This window comes from Pleurodeles waltl, chromosome 1_1 (genome assembly GCF_031143425.1).
Source record: "Pleurodeles waltl isolate 20211129_DDA chromosome 1_1, aPleWal1.hap1.20221129, whole genome shotgun sequence".
Taxonomy (NCBI): Eukaryota; Metazoa; Chordata; class Amphibia; order Caudata; family Salamandridae; genus Pleurodeles; species Pleurodeles waltl.
The window spans coordinates 371,766,629-371,774,418 of NC_090436.1; positions in this window are offsets into that span (position 1 = coordinate 371,766,629).

Consider the following 7,790-nt stretch of genomic DNA (forward strand, 5'->3'; position numbering starts at 1 on the left):
CTCGGCAGCAAACTCACCATGAAAACTCAGATTAATGTAGTCTCATCTGTCTGTTTCCTCACTCTTCGCTTACTCTGACAATTCTGCAAATGGCTCCCCATCAACACCAGATGACCTGTCACTCAAGCCCTAGTCACTAGCCACCTGGATTATGGCAGCGTATTCTGTGCAGGAATCACCGCCCATCTCCTGAAGAGACTGAAAACCATATACAACGTCGGCCAGACTCATCCTCAACCTCCCCAAAAGGGACCCACATCATCCCTCTGCTCAAGAAATGATGCTGGCTCCCTATACAGAAGAGATGTCAATTCAAGATGCACATCCCCACCTTCAAAGTCCTGCACAATCAAGGACCAGCCTACATCAACCACCATGTGAACTTCCACCAACCCTCCATATACCTGTGCTCCGCCTCCATCTCCCTCACAAACCCCCAGCATCTGCCAAAGTAACAGTGGAGGATGGCCCTTTTCCGACCCCGCAGCTCCACCTCCACCTCGCTCCTAGAATTCCAGAAGGCACTCAAGACCTGGCTGTTCAGCTGAACCCACTTGAAGCAACAAGACGCTCAGTGCCTGGATACCATCATGGGTGACATGCCACACTTTATAAATCCTGCTTGATTGATTGATTGATTGATTGCTTCTAGAGTGACAATAAATATTATTTCCTATTACTGGCACATTATCCTATTTTTGGTGAATAACCCAACAGTATTAATTGCGAATCATCTGGGAAATCAAATGGAGTATAGATTAACATTAACTGTGAATTGATTCCAACTACTTCAATAACATGGGACATCCCCTAATCATATGTGTCCAATTGCTTTCTACAGCTTTATTGCACCTAAAACACTTTGCTACTACATGTAGACCAATTTTGTTTTGAAAAGCTGGAGTACTATATAATAACCACTTAGTGTAGAATTGCATTCTACAATAGTTTGCTCCTTTTAGACTGGAAAAATGTATTTATTCACCATTTTCCATGTATCTGCCATGATTTCGAACCCCTCCTCCTTTTGCCATTTTGACTCACTCTATTAGTTATGTCTACCTCATTAACCTCTGTAAGCCCCAGTGTCAAGTATTTTATCGATCTATACATACTGACCTCTATAAGATTCTCAGTAAAGTCAGAGTTAGCCATTACAGCTAAAATGTTTCAAAAAGTGTGAACATTGTATAATGTACTTTGAAGGGAACCTCTTGTAGATCTAATTTCAGTCTCAATATACACCCACATTTTCCATCAATCTTTTTTAATTAAATTCCTGAGATGATTTTAGCCATTAATATGCCACCTATACAATATATTTTGAGCTAAAAGTGGCATATGCACTACTACAGTGTCTTCCAATTTGGTAAACACATTCCGGGTTGGAATGGCACAGGATCAAAACAGTTGATCCTTCTTTGTTATCCTCCACTGCCATGTTTTTTAGCAAAAGATTTTAGGGAATTCAGACAAATACAGGCAATCATAAATATTATATTCTTGGAACACTTGGTTCAGGAAAAAAACTATCCATAGTATTTTATCTTATTTGAGTACCAGAGAGTACTAGAGAAGTAAAAACAGGAATGTGCAAAACTCCCAAAATAGCAATCATTTATATTTGGGAGAGGAAGGACCCCATCATTAACCTATTTGTACAAAATACTTAGGTCCACTCTTGGTGTTCTATTAACCCAAAGAAATACCGAAAACAATCCAACTTTTTGGAAAACGTTACTGTGCAGGAAACAAGGGAGTGTAGTACATTGAAAATTGTATAACAATAGTAAAATGGACATACAAATTAGTGGATAGGAATGGGGGAAAATTCTGTTTTAGGAATAGGGACTTGTTTTGTATATAAATGGCAAGTAATTCAGTTCACGCACGTCATTTGTATTCCCTGTAGTGTAAATGCCTATGTATTGTTTTGGCATCTGATGTACTAATGGCCATAGTTCAGATAGTAAGGTATCTATCGTGAAGTTGCAGGATAAAATCTATGTTTTTAATTAATTAATTTCGTACCCCACCAATTGTTGAAATGTATTAAACATTTTAAACTTTTTGTTGTATTGCTTATTGAGGTTTTAAAAATAGTGCAATAATGTCTACATTTAATTTAATTGTAGACATCCCATTCATTGATGCTTCTACTTTCTTGTCCTCCCTTACAGCAATAGCAAGCATTTCAATAAATAATGCAAGTAAAATAGGGGAGAGTGAGCTCCCATGCCTCACACTGTGCTTGATGTGGTAGTTTCCAATATCCGTAGAATTTGCTATCAGACGTGCTTTAGCCCCTTTATATAAATTGGGGTTTACCTTGATAAGTGGAGCTGACAGGCCAAATCTGTCGAGGATGCAGAAAAAGCTTTCACAATTAACAAGGTCAAAAGCCTTCCCTGCATCCACAAGAAATATCTGTTCTGGGATCTGTTGGCTACTAAAAGAAATATAAGGATCTGTGAGCTACTAAACACAATATAAGGCTTAAATAAAATGTTAGTATTGGAAGAAAGTTGTCTACCAGATTTAAATTTAAAACCACACATCACTGTTTATCACTTGTCCTACAACTTGATTCAATCTATTTGCCAAGAGCTTATAAATTGTTTTATAACCCCTATTTCGCAGACTGACAGCTCTATAAGAGTTAATCTTCTTGGAGTTTTTATCTTTTTTGAGAAAACTGACTCCCACAGCTGTGTCAAATGAGAGTGAAATTCCTTGTAGTATATAATTTGCTGATCTGAGAATGTATTAAAATAGGTTATAACCTCTTTAAAAACACAGCTGGAAAAACATCCACATCACTGGCTTTCCCATCCGCTACAGACTTCAACACTAAGGCCCTCATTATGAGTTTAGCAGTCCGAGGACTGCCACGGTGGAGGTGGTGGTCGCACCGCCATGGGCCCAGCAGAGCAGGCCACCATTTTATGACCATGGCAGTGTTCTGACTGGAAAACAGCCAAGTCACCGCCAGTATTGCCAGTGTGGACAGGCCGCTGTGGCTGGCAGTAGGCATCACCAGGCCGGTGGGGAGCATGTTTCTGCCGACCATATTATGAGATCACACACCACCAGGATTTCTGCTGCGGTTTTCCTGCCACAAAAAGCCTGGCGAAAACAAACAACATAAAAGGGAACACAGGCACGTCGACAGCCACTATGGAACCTGAAATGGAAGTCTTCCCAATGCTCCTGCTGGCCATACAACGCCAGAACCAGCAATGGCGACGAAGATACCAAACGTAAGTACACCCACTTAGAACACACTGGAGGGAAGTCCATTAGTACACACCCACACACAACACACACACCCGACATGGCTAGTGACGGCCACACTCACACGCAAACCACACAAAACAAATCGCACATGTGCAACACATACATTTGGAAGGAAGGCCAGGACAAGTATGTTACCCTCTACACCAAGGGGTCCCTGGTGCAGATATATTAATCCGTAAATCGTAACAAATATATAACTATATACAATATAAGCCTACTGGCCAGTCCAACTCTATTGTGTACCCCAGGCACACAGGGCAATGTCCATGGCCCCAACTTGACTCCTGACTGCAAAGTGGCCTCCACATGGTAGGGGCATCAATGGGGCATGCAGGCACCTCAGGGGTGAGGAGGGGTCTGAGGTGGTGGCTTGGGTTTTGAGGGAGGGTCCTTAGGTGGGGGTTTGGAGGGGGGGGTCCTTTGGTTTGGGTTGGGGGGTTTATGTTTTGACTTTGATTTTGGGGAAGGGGGCTTGGGTCTGGATTTGGGAGGGGTAACCTTTGCCTTTGTGGGGGTAGACGTCTTAGGTGGGGGAGGAGCATGGCTGCTACCAGGGGGACCATGGGAGGACTGGGATGTGGAAGGCAGGGGTTTGGGGAGGGTAACAGGGTGCTTGGGAGGAACAGGGACTGGGACAGTGAGAGGGAACAGGGAAAACTCTTGCAGGAAACATTTCTTAGGGGCACAAGGTTAGTCATGGGATAAACTTTTGGGAGTGGGGGGAGAGATAGTGGTTGTGAGGTGTGTACTGTGAGGTGCCTTCGATGCCATGTGCATGCTGAGTGACTGCTGGGTGGGTGAGTAGTGGGAGGAAGGGGGAGGAGATGCAGGGAGATGGCAGGGTGGATGTGTGAATGCATGCTATGGTGGTGTCTGCAGGCAGGGTGGATGTGCTGCATGAGGGGGTATTGACAGTTGTGCTGAGTGTGTATGTGGTGCATATATGGGGGTCTGCTATTGTGGTAATGGTGTGAATTAGTGCACTTGTGGCAGGAGCTGGGAGTGAAGATGTGGTGACTGCAGGTATGAGTGGTGTGGCATCTGTGAGGGGGGAGGTGTTGGGGGAGTCCATGTAGGGAGTGGATGTTGTTGTGTCTGCATGTGTCTGTTGTGTGTGTGCATGGCAGTGGTGTCTTTTGTAGTGCTTGTCTTTGTCCTTGTGATCTGTGTCTGTTGATGTGGATGCATGTTGGTAGGAAAGTGTGCCTTGGATGGGTGAGGGCTGTGGGATTGGGAACAGGTAGTTGGAGGGGGGACGGAAGAAGAAAGGACACTGGATGCCGTCAATGAGGAGGCCAGAGCCTGAAAGGATCTTTGCAGGGCAGCCAGGGCACCGTGAATGCCTTCCAAATATCCAGGAATCTGTCTCCCCGTGGCACCCCCTTCGCTCTCCGTCCCACTAGTCCCCTCGGCTCCATTGGTGTCAGCCTCCTGGGTCCTGTGGGCTGCAGCTTCCCCAGTCGCCCCTTCTCCTTCACCTGATGATGCTGATGCACACAAAGACAGAGGAGGGGAGGCAGAGAAAGGCAGAGAGCCTGGGTCAGTGCCAACACAACATTCACACAGAGTAACAACATCATTATCTGCTGCTATGCCATGGCAAGCCATGCCCTCACCTATACATGCTACAACAGTGGGACACTGTGGGGGAAACTACAGCAATGCTGATGTAAACTGCTGATGTGGGAACAATAGCACTCGTACTTGATGAGGGTCATGCTAGTCACACTTGCCCAGTGCTTGGCACATTCTCATGGTCAGTTATGGAGACATCTCCTGTACTCCTTACTCAACAGAATCCTGCATGGGTAGGTAGCATGCCCACGTATCCATTGACAAATAGCACAGTGACATCTAGGTCCATTGTGCCTATCTACACATACAGTACATTGCAGCTGATTGAGGACTCACCAGTTACCTCTGTCACAGAGGTAGGCTGATATTTATGGCAATGCCCTGACATCTCTGATGTACTGATGCAGATGGTAGGAGCTGAGCTCATAAACTTTGTTGACGGTGACCACACAGATCCCAAATTGGAAGTAAATGCTCTCATAAGTCACTGTCTGCATGGTATGGGCACACATCTTTGAAACCAATCATGCCAGGGTGGCTGATACCTATAGTAGATGTGCATCTCCAATGACCTACGCTGCACCTTCGCACTAGTATACAACCCGAAGCCATACAAGCATAAAATTATCGAGCTGTGAGTGTGTAGTTACCCCCTTGTGCCTGCTGTGCTGCCCTCAAGTGTCCATCCACCTTAAGGTAGGCCACTGCCAAAATGTGGGCCATTAAGGGGGTCAGGGCCCGACAGTCATCCCTCCCTCAGTGGGAGGATGTCCCCAGCTGGGCCTCTGCGGTCATACGTGCCCAGCGCATCAGGTCCTCCCACCGCTTTCTGCAGTGGGTGTTCTGCCGGCTATGGACCCCCAGGGTCCACACTTCCTTGGCAATGGCACGCCAAATCCCCTTTTTCTGATGGGCGCTGACCTGCATGGGTGAAACAGACAGAAGGACAAAGTCATGTAGACTGGCGTCACAGGGACAGCAGTGGACATCACACATCAGACACATCTCATGACCACAATCACGTGTCATCGCGCCACTAACGCTTACCCATCTCCATGCATCCACTCCATCTGCCTCGTCCCCTCGCCTTTCATCCTCACACAAATCACTATCAGACAGGACAGTGACATAAGACTCACCTGCTGCTCTGGTGCCCCATACAACTTCCGATACAGGGGTAGAACCTGTCCACAAGCTTCTCCAGCTCCTCCTGGGTGAAGGCTGGGACCCTATCCCCTGCATGACATGGCATATTGGATTCCAGAGTCAGAACACAGCAGCACACACAGTGGAGGTCTTGCTTGCATGAGTGTCAGGAGTCAAGTGAGCTATGGCACTGTAAATGGTGGTCGTGTACATGACCGTCACCGCTGGCAGGGATCACCATTGGCCTGAGTTTCCCATAGGCAACAATGTTATCCAATGAGGAGTTGCACAGTGGTTGAGACCGCCTACCGCCATGAAGACCAACGCTGGCGGAATGAGGTCAGTTCCATCTGTTCTGTGCTTGCAGGACAGGCGGCTGCCATTTTACATGTAAATAGTGATTAGTAGTTGAATTTTAGATGCGTCATGGATGAAATATAGTGACTACTGCATAGATTGACTATGTCCACACATTGAATGCATCAACTTTTGACTTCTCCTCTCTCCTATTCCCAGATACGGTGCAATTTTGCTAATGAGACATGTCTCTGTGTACAGGCCCTTAGTCAACCTTGCTATCCTGGAAGAGAGACACATGATACAGGCGTATTATCTGAACCGTCGGACCATCATGGAGCTGTGTACCCATTTGATGCCGGAACTGTTGCCTGCCATACGTCATTCTTATGCCATCCCTCCGACAGTACAAGTGTTGTCAGTTCTCCACTTCCTTGCCTCTGGGATTATTTTAGAGTACAGGGGCTTGGCAGCAGGGATGTCATAGCCGATTGTAACGGGAGTGCCGCCGAACGCAGCTCCCAAACACCTGTCGGGGGAGGAACACAATGGCCCGGGGGCACGAGAGGAAACCTCCCTGCCATGACGTATGACGCTGAGGGCGTCATAAACATCAGAAGAGAAGACGGACGAGGGAGATCGGGAGAAAAGAAGGAGGAGCCGAGAACGCGGGGAAGCCGGAGTGAGGAGATCGCCATCGGAGCATCGGAAGAAGAGAAAGAGACCGCCGTGACCGGAGAGCCGACAACGGAAAGGGAAACCGCCATCACCAGGGGGCCGGAGGAAGAGAAGGACACCGTCGAGGTCGGAGAGTCGGTTGCAGCGAGGGGAAGCACCGCCATCCGAGTGCCCAGGACGGAGGAAGAGACCCAGAAGTCAGGACGCCTCGAAGGAAGGAGGAACCACTGGGCAACTCCCGGCCCAGACGAAGAGAAATCGGGAGATCACCCACGTGCCGGCCGCGCCCCGGGAGGGACGTGGCCCTCCCAGGTACGTCTATACCCTGCCTGGCAGACTCTGTCAGGCTGGCTGACAGGGAAAAGAGGAAAAGGGGGGGGGGGGAGAAAGGGAGGACGGGAAGACCTCGTGACAGAAGGGGACTTACCAGAAAAGGAGAGGGGGACCTAAACTGCTTTAACCCACGGACAGGGACACCACCCGAGAAACCCTAAGAAAAGGAAGAGAAAGGGGTTTTTTTGGAGTAAAAAGGAAATAAGGGCACAATACCACAGAGTGATACCCACCACCAGCACCAGCCCTACCTAGTCCACACCACCCTACTAACCCTGTTTGAACCCTTGTCTTACCCCTACTTTATTCACGTACCTGATTACTTTTATTTTTATTTTTCTTTTGGGAATACGGGAGATCGGAGGACGGAAAAACCAGACCGCCTCAAGACGGAACCAAGACACCACCAGAGACTGTAAAACCCAAGCAGGGTTTTGGGGAAATAGAAAATAGGGCTAATCTTG